This window comes from Oncorhynchus masou, chromosome 19 (assembly GCF_036934945.1).
Source record: "Oncorhynchus masou masou isolate Uvic2021 chromosome 19, UVic_Omas_1.1, whole genome shotgun sequence".
In the NCBI taxonomy this organism is placed as follows: Eukaryota; Metazoa; Chordata; class Actinopteri; order Salmoniformes; family Salmonidae; genus Oncorhynchus; species Oncorhynchus masou.
The window spans coordinates 5,542,302-5,562,363 of NC_088230.1; the positions used below are offsets into that span (position 1 = coordinate 5,542,302).

At 43.1% G+C, this 20,062-nt stretch overlaps 1 pseudogene; it reads left to right on the forward strand.

Annotated features, from left to right (window-relative positions):
• LOC135505509 (utrophin-like) overlaps nt 1-20,062 on the forward strand; it is a 224,123-nt pseudogene that overhangs the window by 106,755 nt on the left and 97,306 nt on the right.

Sequence of the window (20,062 nt, forward strand, 5' to 3'; positions counted from 1 at the left end):
CACATACAGGATAAGACAGCAGTGTATTTCTCTCTTCCTCTCTCTCTCTCCCTCTCTGCTGTTGATAGATACCACCTAGGTCATTGCACGTCATTGATATTGATTTAGGTTCGATCCCATCAGAGGGCAAAAGCTACTTTACAGAGGCCAGGTGTGTATGCGTGTGTGTGTGTACGCTAACATACGCTAACATCCCATTGAAGTTCCTCAGCCCTCCATTGCTCTATGATCCAGCCAGGGAATTACAGGCAGATGTGCCTCAGTCCTTTAAACCACACAGTATGGCCTCCCGCTCCCTTTCATTGTCTCTCTTTTCTCACTCTTTGTCTCTCTTCTCACTCTTTCTTTTTTCTGTCTTTTCTATGTCTTTCTCTCGCTCTTTCTCTGTGTTTTTGCTTTTCTATCAGCTATTTCAGGTTTGCTCTCTTTCTTAATTTCTCTTTTTCTCTCCCAGTCTGAGGGTTAATAGCTCAACATCTTACCTCTGTAATGGCCCTAATCCCTCTTAGCTGTAGTAATGTTTAGTAACTTTTACCTCATATTCCTCTGTGTGACCATGTGTGGATGTGTGTGTCCTTGTTTGCCCGTGTCTATGTTTATTCCTCTGTGTGTGTGTTTTTATTTTCTTGTCACTTACAGATATGTTGTGCAGGGAATCAACACTTGTTGAATTTGTCTCGCTCGCATGTTGGACTTGCTCATTTCCCGTTGGTTAATCAACTTGGACTTGCTTCTCAAAAACACACACAGCACAAATTCATTTCTGCATACATAGTGCCTCATCAGAATTGCCGTTACAGGGTAAAAATGCATGGCAATATTTTCATTAGGTAAAGCACACTTCATAGTTTTCTTATGAATATTCTGCATTGTATCATTCTTGTCATTCTTATTTCTTTCTCCCATTGGTGCCCAATCTGTTTGTGAAATGCACACAATATGTCTGTCCTGCTGTTGACTCTGCCTTTGTATGTAGGCCTACCCACACAGAGGCAAATAGACTTAACGTATCTGTATGGTTGTAGTTTCAAAGCTAAAACCCCCAAACCTCCTCAAAGGCCGATTAACCCCCAGCCCCTTCTATTCTCTTTTTCCTTCTCTCCATTCACATGAGAGCCACATGTTTTCACCATCCCTGACTCAGACAGGTAGAACGTTCTGCTAGTAAAGTGCTGCATTACTTGGCCCTCTGCCACCTCTTTTCTTTCTCTCCTTTCTTTCTCTCTTTTCACAACACTCGCCATTTTCCACTTCCTCTTCCCCCTCTCTCCCTTGGTTAGGGCATTTATCTTCCTAACTTTCTGTCCACTTGTCACCTCTGCTACCTCTGTCCCCCACTCTCTTTCTGTGCCAGTAGAGGCCTCAGGAAGTGGGTGGGTGCTGAGTTAGTTTAGCGAACGGAGCAAGACCTGAAAAGAGGGAGAGGGAAGAGGAGGAGGTGTCGGAAGGGAGGATGCTGATTAAAATAATAAACTGCTGCTGGAAAGAGCCGAGCCACTGGCCGGAGTGAGGGAGAGAAAGAGACCCGGAGAGGAAGAGAGGGATAAAAAATAAGAAACGCTGAGGAAGAAAAATAGTTGGTACTCTACTCAAAGGTTCCTCAAAGCAGTGTGAAAGAGGAAGAGAGTAGAGGAAGAACAACTGCTCCCATTACCACTCTGCAAGGAGATCTGCAGTGGACAGGAACTTCTCTGCAGAGCTCCATGACATAGAGACCAGCTTGCCAGACTCTCTCTCCAGGATCGTGATTCAATCATTGGACACGTGGCCTGGGGCTCCAGAGGAGAAGGAGACATTCTTTCACTAACTGGCCCTGCCTTGGCTGTGAATAGAAGGGTGTGAGAGGGTGTCCAGGCTGGGGCAGGGGGCTAGTAGTGGGGCTAAGACTGCATGCCCCTGTCTCTCTCTGTGAGAGTGTGTCTGATGTGTCTTTGTGTTTCCTCTGCAGTGTGTTAGCATTACCTTAGTAAGAGAGGAATGAGAGGTCGGCAGACCATGTGCCTCTTTGTGTTGCCTCCTGTCACCTGAGTGTGTTTGTGTGTGTGTGCAAGGATAGTGTATTTTTTATCTGAGTAATTGAGAACAAACACTCATCCCTACCACAGGTTGGAGTGTAAACCTCTCCCTTAGTGACCGGAGGAGCAGTGGAGCAAGGGAGAGAAAAAGGGAAGGAATAAGAGGAAAAGCTTGAACATTTCTTCAGATTCTCAGTCTTTCCACCTCAGTCTACAAACCTCTCGACAGCACTTGGATAGTTCCCTCCAGTCTCCAGACCTCTACCCTGACCCTTGGAATTCTATCCCAGCTCAAGGACTTCTTCCCCAGCCTACAGACCACCTCAGACAGCCTGTCACCTCCTACATCCTACCCAGCCTCAGCCCAGCTCTCAGGACATCTAACCCCAGGCTTCAGGCATGACAGCAGGATAGCTACGGCTCCCTTCTTAGCCTGTGTTCCATCGAGGAGGATGCTTCTATCATCTAGCCGAGCAGGGCGAACACACACACTGACACACACACGGCGACTAGTGGTATGTGAAGTGTGTATGTCGCCCGGTTGGATAGCCCGAATTTGTGTTTTGAGCTCTAGATTTAATTGTATTTGTATTTTGAGAACTGTTTTTGACCATATTTGGTATGGATTTGATTGCGGTTCAAGTACTGACCTTGACCCTGTTTTGAAAGCTGGGTTTGACCGTAATCACTGGAGGACTACCCTAAACCCAGCGACCCTTCTGTGCCTTTTGTCCTCTGTGACCTCAGAGACGATGTAGAAGTGAGGGTGAGGGAGAGGAGACTCATCCTAGAGCCGAAGATGATTGGCTTGAACTTCACCTTGCAAGAGCTCCTCAGGAGATTTGAAGAGGTAGATTTGAGATGTTTGACACCTATTTGAGCTCCTATTGGGACAAACTGATCGGAAAGGTTGTTTCTTTTTGATGCCATAGATGAAAGCCCAGCCTCATACTAATTCACTGTAGTCTCTGTAGTCAAACACTCCCCCTCTCTCTCTCCCTCCCCTCTGTCTGTGTAGTATAAAGTGGGGCAATCTAAGTGAGTCTGAGGTTTATGAAGTACGAAGATTTTTATTGAACTCATTAAAGCTTTTGTCACGGTAGCAACATTATTAGAGTGCCCAGAACGTGGAGGGGTACAGCTTGTCGGCAGCAGAACACATGGGGAGACTGAGATTCCTTCAAGAGCTCTGGTCTCAAATGTCTGGAACGCTGTAGTGCTTCATTTTTTGTCTTGCTAGAGGTTTTGCCACTTCTGTCCAGTATTTGTTCACCAAAGCTGCTCGTTGATATCCAACAGTTCTTTTAGTTTATTTTGTGTGTGTGCTTGTGTTCACGTGTGTGTTTGTCAGTCAGACATTCTGATTGGTACAGCTCTAATGCCTTGTTCCTCTGCAAACCAAAATAGGTGTAACATTAGGCCTCCTGGGGACAGTGTCCGCTGTCTGGGCTGCTCACAGCCAGCCAATCTCCCATTCGTTAATGGGTGTGTGACAGGGACACATCCATTATCCACTATTCTTATGCTCCTTCTGTTGCTCTGTGTCTGAAGAGCAAGAAAAGACACGGCTTTGGTAGAGGGTGTGTGTGCCACAGCTATCACTTGGACATGTGTCATCGAATCCTAAACACAGTGTAGGTATTGTATCGTTTTTCAAGTAGCGGTTCAGCCATGGAATGTCTAGAGGTGTGTGTGTGTGTGTTCACTGCTGAAATTGCAGCCACATGTGACCCTCATCTACAGTGTCCTTGTAAGAATAAAGCTGGAATGTGTGTGTCTATCCCACATGGGTACCTAAGCTTGGGTTGAGGAAACATGCTTTTCTCTCTCTTCATATTTCGTCCCTCTCTCAAAGTAGCCATTCATGGTGGCAGCACTCAATGACTAGACTATTTGATGCCACAAAGATGTTTTTAGTATGCATGTGCACGTGTCACCTTTGCCACCACTCAATGAGAAGGCTATTTCATTGTGTGCTTGTGTGCGTGTGTGCGTGTGTGTGTGTGTGTGTGTGTGTGTGTGTGTGTGTGTGTGTGTGTGTGTGTGTGTGTGTGTGTGTGTGTGTGTGTGTGTGTGTGTGTGTGTGTGTGTGTGTGTGTGTGTGTGTGTGTGTGTGTGTGTGTGTGTGTGTGTGTGTGTGTGTGTGTGTGTAATCAAGCATCACCTCGGAAGAAAATTGTTAGAGGAAAATCACTTTGGGAATGAGCTGGAACACATCCAACTGACTCACCGACACAATGCCTCTCTCTTTCTTTCTCTCTCGCTCTTTCTCACACTCACTCTGAATTATTTCTTGTTATGACCTTTAGTCATTTGATTTGTGGTGGGGAATTTTTTTCTGTGATGGCGAGAGATTCATTGTAGGGCCATTCACCTCTGTCCCTTGTGAAAATAACTGACTTCCTCCTTACACTAGGCTAGGTGAGAATAGTCTGCCGCTGTTCCAATGAATTTGTTTATTTTCTAACGGTTCCTAGAGAGCTACCCTCCTGTAGGTTTTCACTCCAACCATGTTCCTTGAGAGCTACCCGCCTGTAAGTTTTCACTCCAACCCTGTTCCGAGAGAGCTACCCTCCTGTAGGTGTTCACTCCAACCCTGTTCCTGGAGAGCTACCCTCCTGTAGGTTTTCACTCCAACCCCAGTTGTAAATAACCTGATTCAGTTTATCAACCAGCTAATTAGTAGAGTATTAGTATTAGTATGGAAACCCACAATGCTTGGTTAGGTTGTGGAGGGGGTTTCGAATGAATTGGTTCTCTATTGGGAGGCAGTGGAGTTTGGAACGCGTTTATTTTCCAAGAGTCCTGAGTAGGTAGAGTACATTTGAAAGATGTTTAAACTGCTCTGCCCTCTTTGCTTTTCTAGCTGTCCCTCCACACTCGCATGACCAGCTAGCACACTCATACGGCTCTCTCTCCATTATTCTCTCTCTCCTTCACCCCTCTCCATTCCCACCATTTTAAAGCTAATAGAAAATGACAAGCAGAGTATTTTGTTGGTTTGATTTGACTATTCAATTATATGTGTGAAGCTCTGTACTTTATGTAACACTGTAATAATAACACAGACTTGTTCAAACTCAAACCTCTCTCTGTTTCTCTGTAGGATATCCAGGCAGAGATTGATGCCCATAATGATATCTATAAGAGTGTGGACGGGAATAAGCCCAAGATGGTCAAGTCCCTGGGGACGTCTGAGGAGGCAGTGTTTCTGCAGCACCGACTGGACGACATGAACCAGCGCTGGAGCGACCTCAAGACCAAATCTGCAAACATACGGTCAGTCCCATAATACTAAACAACACATCTTTGCTAACATAATTCGGTCATTACTGTAATATACTGATAACATATGGTCAGTACTGTACAGACCTGGGTTGAAATACTATTTCTCAATTGCTTTTACATACATTTCGTAGTAAGTGTTCAGATGTTTTTGTTTTGTTGAAAAGACAAGTCATGGAATATTGGAATATATTTGTAAATAGGGTATTTATAGGAAATTATAAACATATGTATTTCAAATACTAGCAGTAGAAGTAGTTGATTCGGGCCACATTATTTTAAAATACTCCAATACACAGAAAATAAGTATTTAATAACACTAGAACCGCTATAGGGGGAAAATCTGCCAAAAAACAAATAAACGTCCCGCTCCTTCCCTGACTTTTCCTAAATATTTGTATTTTACATTTTGCTCAGTTGTCAGAATCTTTTAATCACAAACAGAAAAGTATTTAATGCCTGTTTAACTGTTTTCTCCACACCTATTCATACCTTAACTGGCCAAGACAAATGCGCTGTAGGACGTTGGTAACCAGCCAGGCACTAATGTGTTTCTCTCCTCACTGAGTGAATGATGTAAATGGTTGAATAGGCGATAGAAACTGAAATTGTGCACGTTACAATTTAATTTGACTGATTTTCCTTCACTCTGCGCTCCAACTCATCCCAAACCATTTCAATTTGGTTGAGGTCAGGTGATTGTGGAGGCCAGGTCATCTGATACAGCACTCCATCACTCTCCTTCTTGGTCAAATTGCCCTTACACAGCCTGGAGGTGTGTTAGGTAATTGTCCTGTTGAAAAACAAATGATAGTCCCACTAAGCCCAAACCAGATGGGATGGCGTATCGCTGCAGAATGCTATGGTATCCATGCTGGTTAAGTGTGCCTTGAATTCTAAATAAATCACAGACAGTGTCACCAGCAAAGCACCCCCAAACCAATACACCTCCTCCTCCATGCTTTACCGTGGGAACCACACATGCGGAGATCATCTGTTCACCCACACAAGGTCTCACAATGACACGGCGGTTGGAACCAAAAATCTCCAATTCTAATGTTCATCGCTCGTGTTTCTTGGCCCAAGCAAGTCTCTTCTTCTTATTGGTGTTTTTCAGTAGTGGTTTCTTCGCAGCAATTCGACCATGAAGGCCTAATTCACGCAGCCTCCTCTGAACAGTTGATGTTGAGATGTGTCTGTCACTTAAACTCTGTGAAACATTTATTTGGGCTGCAATTTCTGAGGCTGGTAACTAATGAACTTATCCTCTGCAGCAGAGGTAACTATGTGTCTTCCATTCCTGTGGTGGTTCTCATGAGAGCCAGTTTCATCATAGCGCTTGATGATTTTTGAGACTGCGCTTGAAGAAACGTTCAAAGTTCTTGAAATTGTCCTTATTGTCTGACCTTCATTTGTTAAAGTGATGATTGACTATTATATGAACTTGGTCTTTTACCAAATAGGGCTATCTTCTGTATACCACCCCTACCTTGTCACAACACAACTGAAATGCATTATGATGAAAATAAATTCCACAAATGACCTTTTAAGAAGGCACACATGTTAATTGAAATGCATTCCAGGTGACTACCTCATGAAGCTGGTTGAGAGAATGCCAAGAGTGTGCAGATCAACACTTCACAGCCTGATAGCCCCAACTACTACTACTAGGGGGCAAAAGAGACACAGATGGAGTGAAATAACACAGAAACACTGCAAAGGTCCATAAAGATAACAGCATATTCATAAGAGCACTAGTATTCCCTATAAACCATGTAACTCTGTGTATCTCCATAGGATGGAGGCAAGGCTGAGCTGCCAGCAGGTTGTGCGCGCGCGTGTGTGTTTGTGTGTGTGTGCTGTGTTCGTGCATGCACTGTGCCTGTGCATGCGAGCGCATGGGTGTGTGTGCCGCAATGTGTGTACTATTTAGAGCACATTATGTCTTAATTACTGTACATAATAATAATGAGTAGCTGCTATGAAACGTTGCTGCTGTACATAATGGTCAGGCGTATTACGGTGGGTGGAGGATGTCAAAACAAAACATTTAAGAACACACACATTAAATTATAATACACATTATGCTGTATATCCACACACTTTGATGCACACAATGCACCAACCCACATACACTCCAAGTATAAGTGGTTGTGGCTGCCCTCCAGAGAGAGTAGATTTCCCCTCTAATGCTCACTTGTCTCCAGGTCTTAATGCTTCAAGATGCTGGACAAGAGATATCCAGCAAATGTGCTACTTTGAAATGCGGCCAACTGTAATGGTTGACACACCAATCCACCCCAACCTCACCAGTCTAGCCATGGCCTAACCATGTTATTCTGTTGTAGTATCCACTAGGACTTGTATGGCTGGTTTCACCTTCTGCTTGTATGGAGACACGAAACTTAGAGGCCTTAAGGTTTGTGTGTTGCCCTGAGAGTCATACCATGTAAAGCCTTAAAAAATGAGACCCGGTGCTTCTCTACGTGCTCACTCAGCATTAAGGAGATAGATTGGGGGTAAGGCCAGGCGATAGACTAGAGTCCTGTCCTGTCTATTCTTGTGCCTCAGGCTACAGAACCCAGGAGTTAGGAGACTCCTGCTTCTCTGAGTCGTTCCAGCACACACTAGGCAATCTAAGACCTGTGCAACTTACTTTTTACATGGAGATGGACCTGACCATGTCATAACATTCTTGTAACCAACCGTATTGTGAACATATTTTACCTGGGTTGTAACTGTGTTTTAACCATATTTGAACCATGTTATGGCCATTTGTTTCCAGGGCTCACCTGGAGGCGAGTGCGGAGCGTTGGAGTCGTCTTCAGAGCCTGTTGGAGGAGCTGTGGAGGTGGATCTGTCTGAAGGAGAAGGAACTGGCCAAACAGATGCCCATAGGAGGAGATGTCCCCACCCTGCTGCAGCAGCACAACCACTGCAAGGTCAGCACCGTAACACAGCCACTGCACGGTCTGTACCGTAACACAACTTTTACACAGTCATTACCATGCCTGCTTCCAGGAATTGTGTACAGATCCTTGCAACATGGGGCTGTGCATCATCATGCTGAAACATGAGGTGATGGCGGCGGATGAATGGCACTACAATGGGCCTCAGGATCTCGTCACGGTATCTCTGTGCATTTAAATTGCCATCAATAAAATGACATTCTGTTCATTGTCCGTAGCTCATGCCTGCCCATACCATAACCCCACCGCCACCATGGGGCACTCTGTTCACAACGTTGACATCAGCAAACCGCTTGCCCACATGACGTACTGCCAAATTCTCTAAAATGACGTTAGAGGCGTCTTATGGTAGAGAAATCAACATTCAATTATCTGGCAGCAGCTCTGGTGAACATTCCTGAAGTCACCATGCCAATTGCACGCTCCCTCAACACTTGAGACATCTGTAACATTGTGTTGTGTGACAAAACTGTACATTTTAAAGTAGCCTTTTATTGTCCCAGCACAATGCTTCTTGATATGCCACACCTGTCAGAAGAATGATTATCTTGGCAAAGTAGAAAATCTCACTAACAGGGATGTAAGCAAATTTGTGCTCAAAATATGAGAGAAGAAAGCTTTTAGTGCATATGGAACATTTCTGGGATCTTTTATTTCAGCTCATGAAACATGGGACCAACACTTTACATGTTGCTTTTTTATTTTGGTGTACTATACATGTAAATACATATACAGTAAATGTATGGGTATATGGAAATTGGAGGTCTGAATGGAGGTTTAGGAAGATACAGGGAAATGTCTGGAAGGAAGGAAGGAAGGAAGGAAGGAAGGAAGGAAGGAAGGAAGGAAGGAAGGAAGGAAGGAAGGAAGGAAGGAAGGAAGGAAGCTAAGCCACTCCCATGAATAAAGAGGATAGGAGGGCTGGAGCAGAGTGGAAAGGAGAGGGAGAAAAGGATGATGAAATGACGGTCGGAGAAATCAAGGAGACAGAAAGAGCGATGGAGAAGAAGTGAGAGAGGAGTGCGAGAGAAGGATGATGTTAATGGAGAGACAGGCGTAGAAGCAGAGGAGGAGGTGGCGAGATTGAGATGAAGTGCTCAGGAGGGAGTAAAGAGACATTTTCTGAATCCCTCAAAGAGAACGATAGAACCGTTGCATTTTTATTGGGGCACATCAATCCGTACATCACCAAGTCAACAACATAATTTCTCCTCTGTTTTTATGAATACAGCTAGTTGTTTACAGTACATATAGATGAATGTAAACACATGAAAGGGCGGAAAAGGAAGACATTTTGTTATTCCGGGGCGGGTGTTGCCCGACAGTGCTCTTTTCCTCCTCCAGATTGTGTCTGTGTTTTTGTCTGCTGATAATAGCTTTTATTAATCACACATTCAATTATCCAATAAAAGCCCTGTGTAAGCGTCTCACTGATTAAACTCATCAATCAGCTTTATTAAATTAACCGATTTTAGAGCGGGAGAGAGAGGCGTAGGGGGAGAGAGTGGGACGAGAAGAGAGCACTTGTGGCCTTTTTTTAATCACTCTCTACTTTTATCTCCCTGCAACAGTTGTCATTTTCTTCTCAGTGTGGGGAGAAGCTACAACAATATGTTGTATGTAAGTATATAATTAAAACTGAGTGAAGTATATAATTAAAAGGAGTGATTAGGAGTGTGTGTCTCCTACTTACTGGCTTTGAAGGGGTTTAATTAACTCACTTTCTGGAGGCTTAAGGTTCGAGTGTTGTTGTCCTCATTTTGCTAATATTACTGTCAGTTGAGAGGCTAAACCAAGCTAACATTTTTACACAGCCTATGTTAAGCTATGGAAGCCAAAGTTGAAGCTAATATAATCTGTATAGCTACGCTAAGGTGGTTTAATCACACTGTCTGTGTGATTGATTAGCACCATTTGTACCTGGATGGGCAGGTTGTAAAGTAAAATGAAATTAAACTGCTGTGTTGCCACAACCTTATCTCTCTCAGAGGGAGAAAGAGAGAGAGAGAGAAAGAGAGAGAGAGAGAGAGAGAGAGAGAGAGAGAGAGAAAGAACCAGAGAGAGAGTGAAACAGAGAGAGCAGAGAGAGACTTTCTGACTTTGAACTTCTGTGAATAATTACCTATCATTGATGACTTAACTTTTAATTTGTTTCTCCTTATTTAACTTTAGAAACTTCTCGTGTTGAGGGATTCCTATGTATCTGAATTGAGTCTGGTGAACTTTAAAGTCCTTTGGTTGGTTGGCTTTCATGTTGTTTACTTAGCAAAGCCAAGTCTCGAATGTTATGTCTTCCTGGGTTGTAGGGCAGCTTTCTGACTTTTAAGGGGCCAAGGCCAGAGGTAGAGAAGTACCCTTCGTTTGGATGAAACTGCCTTGAAGATGTCTATCTTATTCATTTTAGTGCCCAGAGCCTCTGTAGGAAGCAGTTTACATTGTAGGTGTGCCGTCCCTAACGCAGGTGATACCTTCAATCCAGCATGATCAACGTGATGAAAAACCACACTCAGTGGCCAGTATATTAGATACACCACCCCATTCACAAAGCTGGTTTGCTCCTTTTTTTAAAACTAGGCAAGTCAGTTAAGAACAAATTCTTATTTGCAATGACGGCCTACACCGGCCAAACGCGGATGACGCTGGGCCAATTGTGCACCAGCCTATGGGACTCCCAATCACGGCCGGTTGTGATACAGCCTGGATTTGAACCAGGGTGTCTGTAGTGACGCCTCTACCACTGAGATGCAGTGCTTTAGACTGCTGTCCCACGGCAGCTCATACAGACAGCAAGTCATGTGGCCATGGCTTGCTATGTAAAGCAGCCAGACAGGCATCAAGGCATTCAGTTACTGTTTGATTAAACATTAGAATGGACAGTTCTGTGGGGAAAACAGCTCGTTGATGAGACGTAGAAGGAGAATGGCAAGAATCGTGCAAGCTAACAGGCGGGCCACAAACAAACAAAATAACAGCACAGTACAACACAGTACAGTACAACGGAATCTCAGAAGGCACAACTCATCAGTCATTGTCACGAATTGGCTATTGCAGCAGATGACCAGACCAGGTTCCAATCCTATCAGCTATGTCTTCCAGAGTTAGCATGATTCTGCTTCAATTCACACTGACCGCATTGAGGAGATGGGAAGTAAAAGGGAGGAGAGGCCAGATTCACAGAGGTCTGAAAATAGCCTTCTCTCCTCTCTACTGTGTTGTAATGCTATCATCTCCTCATCTGGACAGGGTAGGGGCCGATAAGACCGTCTTCTCTGCTGTTTTGTACACAACACACAGTCAAGGTCACGTCTCACAAGATATACTCCAGGCTTACAGTGCATTGAAAAAATGTCATCCTGGGGGAATTTTTGTCCCTGTAGCACCACTTATTCTGCTCTTAGTTGAAGAATAACGTTTTTCTGAAGAGTCACAAATCTGTTAGTGTTAGTGCCAAAACCAATACTGCAACTACTGTTTCAGGGAGGAGAGAAGTTAACAGAAGACTGTGTCAACCTCTTTGCCTTTCATGCATCTTGTTTCCCTATTTTCTCCTCCTCAGACAGATCGGAATCTCTTATCTCATCACGGCAATTGAGGAAAGTTGTTTTACTTCCTCTTGAAAGGGGGTGCATCAGCTTTTGTTTAATGGTTGTTTTCTACTTTGAGTGTTTTTCCTCAAGGCCCTGTCCATAAGTAGGCAAGACAAACACGTTTTCACGATTTCAGTAATATCATCAAAATCAAGAACATATTCAGTAGTTTTTACCTGATTAAGTAGAATCCTGTTAAAAAATATGTTAAAACAATTATTTATATTCCTAAAACATAAATTGAAACTGATGCTGTTGCTGTTGCTCAATCGATTTAGTGTAATTGTGATGACTTTAAACTTTTATAGCATCATCACCAATCTGAGGTTTTACAAAAGTGTGTATTTCCTGTTATTATTGTGTGGTGAAAATGTTCCGTCTGTGTAATGTAGTAGTAATGTGTTCTGTCCACCATAGGGTACATTTGCATAATATAACATATTTCAATATTTCGTCAGGAAGATATTTGAAGACACGGCTATTTTTATACCCACTGCCAATGCCAACACACTTTCAATTTCCCTCTTTACTTTTTATATAAATGCACATGAATCACCTCTGCCTCTCAATGTCCTTGTATTCCCTTACTTCATTTATTTCCTCAACTCTGCCAGAGTAGAAATTAAACATATTATTATGAAGAAAATATATATTCTAATATCTGATTTGACATTAAGCATACTCCAATATAACTCTTAATGTTTCTTTTTTTGTAAGTATTTACATATGTCTGTTAATCTTGGTACTACACATCCCGGATCTTAATGTTTCGGGTAAGCGTTGTCATGAACTGACAATAACTAGCATAACGCAAAGCAACGGACATAAATATTACTAGAAAATATTCCTATTCATGAAATCACAATTTAAATATATTGAAACACAGCTTAGCCTTTTGTTAATCACCCTGTCATCTCAGATTTTGAAAATATGCTTCACAGCCAAAGCAAGACAAGCATTTGTGTCAGTTTATCGATAGCCTAGCATAGCATTATGCCTAGCTAGCAGCAGGCAACCTGGTCACGAAAATCAGAAAAGCAATCAAATTAAATTGTTTACCTTTGATGGGCTTCGAATGTTTTCACTCACGAGACTCCCAGTTAGATAGCAAATGTTCATTTTTTTCCAAAAATATTATTTTTGTAGCCGATATAGCTCCGCTCGTTCTTCACGTTTGGCTGAGAAATCGACCGGAAATTGCGGTCACGACAACGGCGAAAGTATTCCAAATTAGCTCCATAATATCGACAGAAACATGGAAAACGTTGTTTGTAATCAATCCTCAAGGTGCTTTTCAAATATCTATTTGATAATATATCAACGGGAAAGATGGCTTTTTAGTAGGAAAGAGAGAAACAATGGTCGCATTTGTCCTTTACGCACAAAACACTCTGAGAGACTTCAGCTGACCACTGACGCAATATTGACGTTCAGGCTCATTTTTCAAAATAAAAGCCTGAAACTATGTATTGTGACACTAGACTAATTAGGGAAGCCATATAAAACGGAATCTGGTTGATATCTCATTCACTGCTCAATAGGGACGCATAGGAATGCAGAGGTTTCTAAATAAGAGTCACTTCTTGATTGGATTTTTCTCAGGCTTTAATGATGCCTGCAATATCAGTTCTGTTATACTCACAGACAATATTTTTACAGTTTTGGAAACTTTAGAGTGTTTTCTATTGCATATTCTAGCATCATGTCCTGACAAAATAGCCTGTTTACTTAGGGAAATCACAAAACGTTAGCCCATGCCATTTTCCAAAAAATGAAAATAGTGCCCCCTATATTCAAGACTTTTTGGCAACATGACCAAATGTTCTATATAGCGTATATATCACTGAACAACCATATCATCGGGCGGCATATGGCATTCCTATTTTAGTGACTTTATAAGGAACATTTGCAATATGTTTTATGATATCACCAAATACAGGACATTCTGGAAGAAAACCTGAAGTCCCAAACCCTGAGACTGGGATATATATCTATATATATATATATATGATATAAGGAACATATATGTTTTATATATATGAAATATATGTATCCTACTACAACACTCAACCCAGCATGCTATCATAATCTCTTCAATGCTACTCTCTCTTCCTCATCTTGTCCTGTCTGATTAAACCATTAGCTTTTATAAAAACAGCAATTCTCACAATTGTCACACCGTGATCTGTTTCACCTGTCTTGTGATTGTCTCCACCCCCCTCCAGGTGTCGCCCATCTTCCCCATTATCCCTTGTGTATTTATATCTGTGTTCTCTGTTTGTCAGTTGCAAGTTCATTTTGTTTCGTCGAGCCTACCAGCGTATTTCACCCTGCTCCTTTCTCTCGATTGTGCCTGTTTCCTGGTTTTCCCGGTGTTGACCATTCTGCCTGCCCTGACCCTGAGCCTGCCTGCCGTTCTGTACCTTTGCCCCACCTATCTGAATTACTCAGCTCAGCTCTGCCTGCCCTGGACCTGTCTTTTGCCTGCCCCTGATCGATTAATAAACTGTTGTTACTTTGACATTGTCTGCACCTGGGTCTTACCTGAAATATCATGACAACATAATGTAGTTCCTCTTTATTTCTCTCTGACATCGTCCTCTCACAAAGCAATCACACAGCCCGTTAGGCATCAGAGGCCCCCTGGGCTGCTATATCAAAACAAGAATAATTACTCTGGTACATGTAGTCCTGCTTTCCCCTTCTTCCTCTCGTCCCTTGTAGTGGATGTTTTGGCACACATGTTAGTTTGGCTACCGAGTGGCGCAGTGGTCTAAGGCACCCCATCTCAGTGCAAGAGGCGTCACTACAGTCCCTGGTTCAAATCCAGGCTGTGTCACATCAGGCCGTGATTGGGATTCCTGTAGGGTGTCGTTTGGCTGGGGTAGGCCGTCATTGTAAATAAGAATGACTTGCCTAGTTAAATAAATAACCGCTACTCATTTAGAGAGTGACCGCTAGTCCCCACCGGACTAACCTGTGTGTGTGTGTGTGTGTGAAGGGAGGATGTGGGGGAGAAAGCGAGAGGATAGTGGAAAGGATGGTAGAGTGACTTTGAGTTAGTGAAACAGGACACAAAAGGATAGTGTGTAAGAGAGGGAGTGTATGACAGAGAGAATGTGTGGGTGATAATTTGGTATTAGTGAGTCCTCTGATGAAGCCTGCAGGCTGCTGTGTTGTGAACAGTGCTGTGTGAATGTCTCGCTTTATTCGAAATCGCTAATTTAATTTCACTATGACCTCAGGGAAATCTCATTTGACCCGCCTTTCCCTCCTTCAATCGCTGCTCCTGCTATCTTCCTCTTTCTCTCTCTTTCTTCTCGATCTCTTGTTGTCTCTTTCGATGAGTGAAGGTTAGATAGGGAGCACATTCTGAATTGCTGCCATCACCTGAATAGATGTTGAGATTATTGTTTACAGTGCTGGGATGAGGAGAGACCCCATCTCAGTATAGTCTGCGTGTGTGTGCGCGTGCTTGCGTTTGTGCGTGTGTATGAGTATGTGTGCGTCTAGACGCCCGTTGCTTTGAATGGAAAATGTCTTGTTGTCGAATGTAAGGCGGGGTTGAATAAAGTGACATTTTAGTTTTTTACTTGTTTGATATGGAGATGGTAGTTTTGTAGTGGATAGGCTGCCATAGGAATCTGAACGTTTGGGAAAATAGGGTTCACATAGAGTTCACAACGTTGATGATACTGGGAGATGAAAACTATGATTCCAATACAGGCACTTCCACTGAGGCACTTGGACATTTAGAGATAAAGACAGTCCTTGCAGTATCTATCATTTTGATGAAAACAACATTATTATTGCTTGAGGTCACTAATGTGCAGTCGTGTGTGTTCATAGATGCCAGACAAATTGACGAAGAAAAAAAATATACAAATTAATTTATCTTTTCTCTCTCTTTCGTCACTCAGTGACTTTCGAAGTGGCACAGTCATAGGATGGCACCTTTCCAACAAGTCAGTTTGTCAAATTCCTGCCCTGCTAGAGCTGCCCCGGTCAACTGTAAGTGCTATTAATTGTGAAGTGTAAATGTCCAGGAGCAACAACGGCTCAGCTGCAAAGCCACACAAGCTCACAGAATGGGACCGTCGAGTGCTGAAGCGTGTAAAATCTTCTCACTATCAAGTTCCAAACTGCCTCTGGAAGCAACATCAGTACAATAATTGTTCGTCGGGAGCTTCATGAAATGGGTTTCCATGGCCGAGCAGCGGCACACAAGCCTAAGATCACCATTCACAATGTCAAGCATTGGCTGGAGGCGTTTAAAGCTCGCTGCCATTGGATTGGAAACATGTTCTCTGGAGTGCTGAAACATGCTTCACCATCCTGCAGTCTGAAGGACGATTCTGAGATGCCAGGAGAACTCTACCTGCCCGAAGGAATAGTCCCAACTGTAAAGTTTGATGGAGGAGGAAAAATAGTCTGGGGCTGTTTTTCATGTTTCGTGCTTGGCCTCTTAGTTCCAGTGAAGGGAAATCTTAACGCTACAGCATACAATGACATTCTAGACAATTCTGTGCTTCCTACTTTGTGGCAATAGATTGGAGAAGGCCCTTTCCTGTTTCAGCATGACAATGCCCCTGTGCACAAAGCGAGGTGCATACAGAAATGATTTGTCGAGATTTATGTGGAAGAACTTGACTGGCCTGCACAGAGTCCTGACCTCAACCACTCAAACACCTTTGGGATGAATTTGGAACACCAACTGCGAGCCAGGCCTAATTGGTCAACATCAGTGCCCGACTTCACTAATGCTCTTGTGGCTGAATGGAAGCAAGTCCCCACAGCAACGTTCCAGCAGTGGAAAGCCTTCCCAGAAGAGTGGAGGTTGTTATAGCAGCAAAGGGGAACCAACTCCATGTTAATGCCCATGATTTTGAAATTAGATGTTTGACGAGCAGGTGTCCACATACCTTTGGTCGTGTAGTGTATGTCACCGGCAAAAGCAGTGAGTGAATGAAACAGCACCCCTCTTGTCTCAGGACTGTTAAACAGCAACCACTAACATTGAGTGGCTGCTGCCAACACATTGACTCAACTCCAGCCACTTTAATAATGGGAATTGATGGGAAATGATGTAAAATATATCACTAGCCACTTTAAACAATGCTACCTAATATAATGTTTACATACCCTACATTATTCATCTCATATGTATACGTATACACTGTACTCTATATCATCTACTGCATCCTTATGTAATACATGTATCACTAGCCACTTTAACTATGCCACTTTGTTTGCATACTCATCTCATATGTATATACTGTACTCGATGCCATCTACTGTATCTTGCCTATGCTGCTCTGCACCATCACTCATTCATATCTTTATGTACATATTCTTTATCCTCTTACACTGTGTATAAGAAATTAGTTTTGGAATTGTTAGTTAGATTACTTGTTGGTTATTACTGCATTGTCGGAACTAGAAGCACAAGCATTTCGCTACACTCGCATTAACATCTGCTAACCATGTGTATGTGACAAATAAAATTTGATTTGATTTGATTTGAGGATGTGTAGCGTATCTATCTGATGTTGTCTGGTCAGAAAGAGTATGACATTGTTTCCGCCTGTAGCATTGAATGCCAAGGAAGCCAGCGAGCATTTGGCTACCCTTGATAGAAAAACATTATAGAATATTAGACAAACTGAACTGAGTGAGCTGAGCTGTGAATGGTCCTGGTGCAACAAAGAAAAGTGTCAAAGGAAGCCAGTTTGGATTTGGCTTCAGACCAATCACATCAGAAGCCAAACATCATTGACAGGAAAAAAAATTGAATTGTTGCATCTCGTTGTGTCGATGTCCTCTGGTGGCAAGCTAGTAAGTTAAAATCGCCCATTTCCTAAACTAGCCATGGCTGGAGATTTGGACTAGTGGTTTTACTTAATTTGCACTGCTTGCCAATGATTACAACAGGGATTCTGATCCAACCATTAATTCATACATTGTGCCCCTGGCCTGAGAGGATGGAAGTTCAATTCGTAACTTGATGTAGTATGCAAATGTTTACTTGCTGGCCTGACACCTCGTTGCCCATGAAGTGAGTCTAGCGAACAAACATTTTAACCAGGTAGCCTAGGACAACAAAAACTAAAAGCATCTGCTGTATGACAGAGTCATAGACTGTTTAGGCAACATGAAAGAGGAGGATGGCATTGGCGTTTCTCTACGAGTAGGGTGAGTCAACATGTTTTCAACATGTTTTGTGTGTTGCACACACAGAGAAATCAGTACCATGGACAGTCACATCATATCTAGCTTATGTTGATTGGACTAAATCATTTTTGGTTTCTTTTAGTTTTCACCTTTTTAGACTAAGCATAGGTGATTAGATGATGTTTAAGTAGAAATGGTGCTGGAATAGTGGAGGCAGCTCCTGTTTTCTTTGCATCTTGTGGTAACTCTACGTGGTTCGAAATCATTAGTTGTTTAGTAGTCCGAAAATGTCGGAAACTTTACCTTGCTTGACCATGATGTAGGTCATTTAACTGTTTGTTACATGCAATATGTTTTTGGACTTTTGTTATGTGCAATATGCATATGAACTGACAGGTTACAGAGAGAACAACACAATTATCACAACACATACTGTGGGTTGTAATATTTTTGGGGGACTTGGCTTCCCCAGTGATTTTACCCACGCGCCGTCACAAACACTGTTTGATGATATCAGGCAAAATGTTCTAACTGATATGAAAGAGCTCAGTTAGGAGTAATACATTTTGAGTAAAACATTCAGGTTAAAAGGACAGTATCAATTGATCAGTGTGTGTTTCTCCCCAGGTGTTGCGGTCGGAGCTGAAGGACCGCGAGCATGTTGTGGCCAATACACTGGACCAGGCACACACATTCCTGGCTGACCAGCCCATCGAGGGGCCGGGAGAACCATGCAAGAACCTACAGACCAAAACAGGTGAGTCTCCTGTCACTGACTTGCCTGAATACGCACACGCCAAAGTCCAGTGACATCAACCGTCACTTAAGTCTTACGTTATAATTTAATTGAACTCCTTTATAAATCCTACTATGTGCCATAACCTACGTAACGGATGTCAGTATTGGTCAGTTTATGTTGACCATTCCGTTTAACCTGCATACATAGTGGCCCTCCAAAACCAAGATCTGGTGAAACCCAGTATCAGGGTGGGTGAGAATGTCCTTGAAAAGCACCTCAGAAGTTGCCCAATCCACTTGATGTTTATGTGGTGTGTGCTATGAGGCTCAGAATACACCCAAACACTAAATACGCACCAGAACTCATTAGTAATTCTGTATCTAAAGGCTGCTGGGCCTAAGAGGATGAAACAGTGAAGTCATCGCTGTGTCAGCACATTTCCTCTTTAACAGAATCGTGCTGTTAAATAATGTAGCAGGCCCCTGAGACAATCTGGGAGGGTGTGGCCAGAGCTCCGAGCAGGCAGAGATCTGGCCCTTCTGTGTGATCTTTGATGTAATTATCAAAGGGGCCTTTGGTCTAATCGGTGGTTAAGAACTGATCTAAGGGCTGTGATGGGTAGGATGATTTCTTTGCGTGGTATATCAGAGGGTAGGTGTAAACTGAAACCAACCCTGCAATGACCTTGGATACTTTCGAAAGGGGTGTTTGACTGTAAAGGGTATATCTGATCTCAATCTGATCTAAAACCTGTGATTGGATGCTTTCACAGGAGGGACAAGGGGCTTCACAGGGTAAAACTGAGACCAGTGCCAGCACGGACACCTCTGTCTACTCTAGTCTAACTGAACCCATTGGGTGAGAACACCTTAGTCTTCAGATCCTCTTCAACCCAATCAAATGCTCCCAGACTTTCCCTGGCCTTTGTTCCCTGGCCTTCTTATTTTCAAAACAGACAGCTCCCACGCTGGTCCTGTCTGGGGTGTGTGGCATCTATGGCTTGCAGACGAACAGACTAACAGACAGACCCTTGATGTGTGCTTGGCTGGGAGACTAACAGACTGACAGACCCTTGATGTGTGCTTGGCTGGTAGACTAACAGACAGACAGACCCTTGATGTGTGCTTGGCTGGCTGACTAACAGACTAACAGACAGACAGATAGATCCTTGATGTGTGCTTGGCTGAGAGACTAACAGACAGACAGACCCTTGATGTGTGCTTGGCTGGCTGACTAACAGACTAACAGACAGACAGACCCTTGATGTGTGCTTAGGGTTTTTATGATTTAGATTTC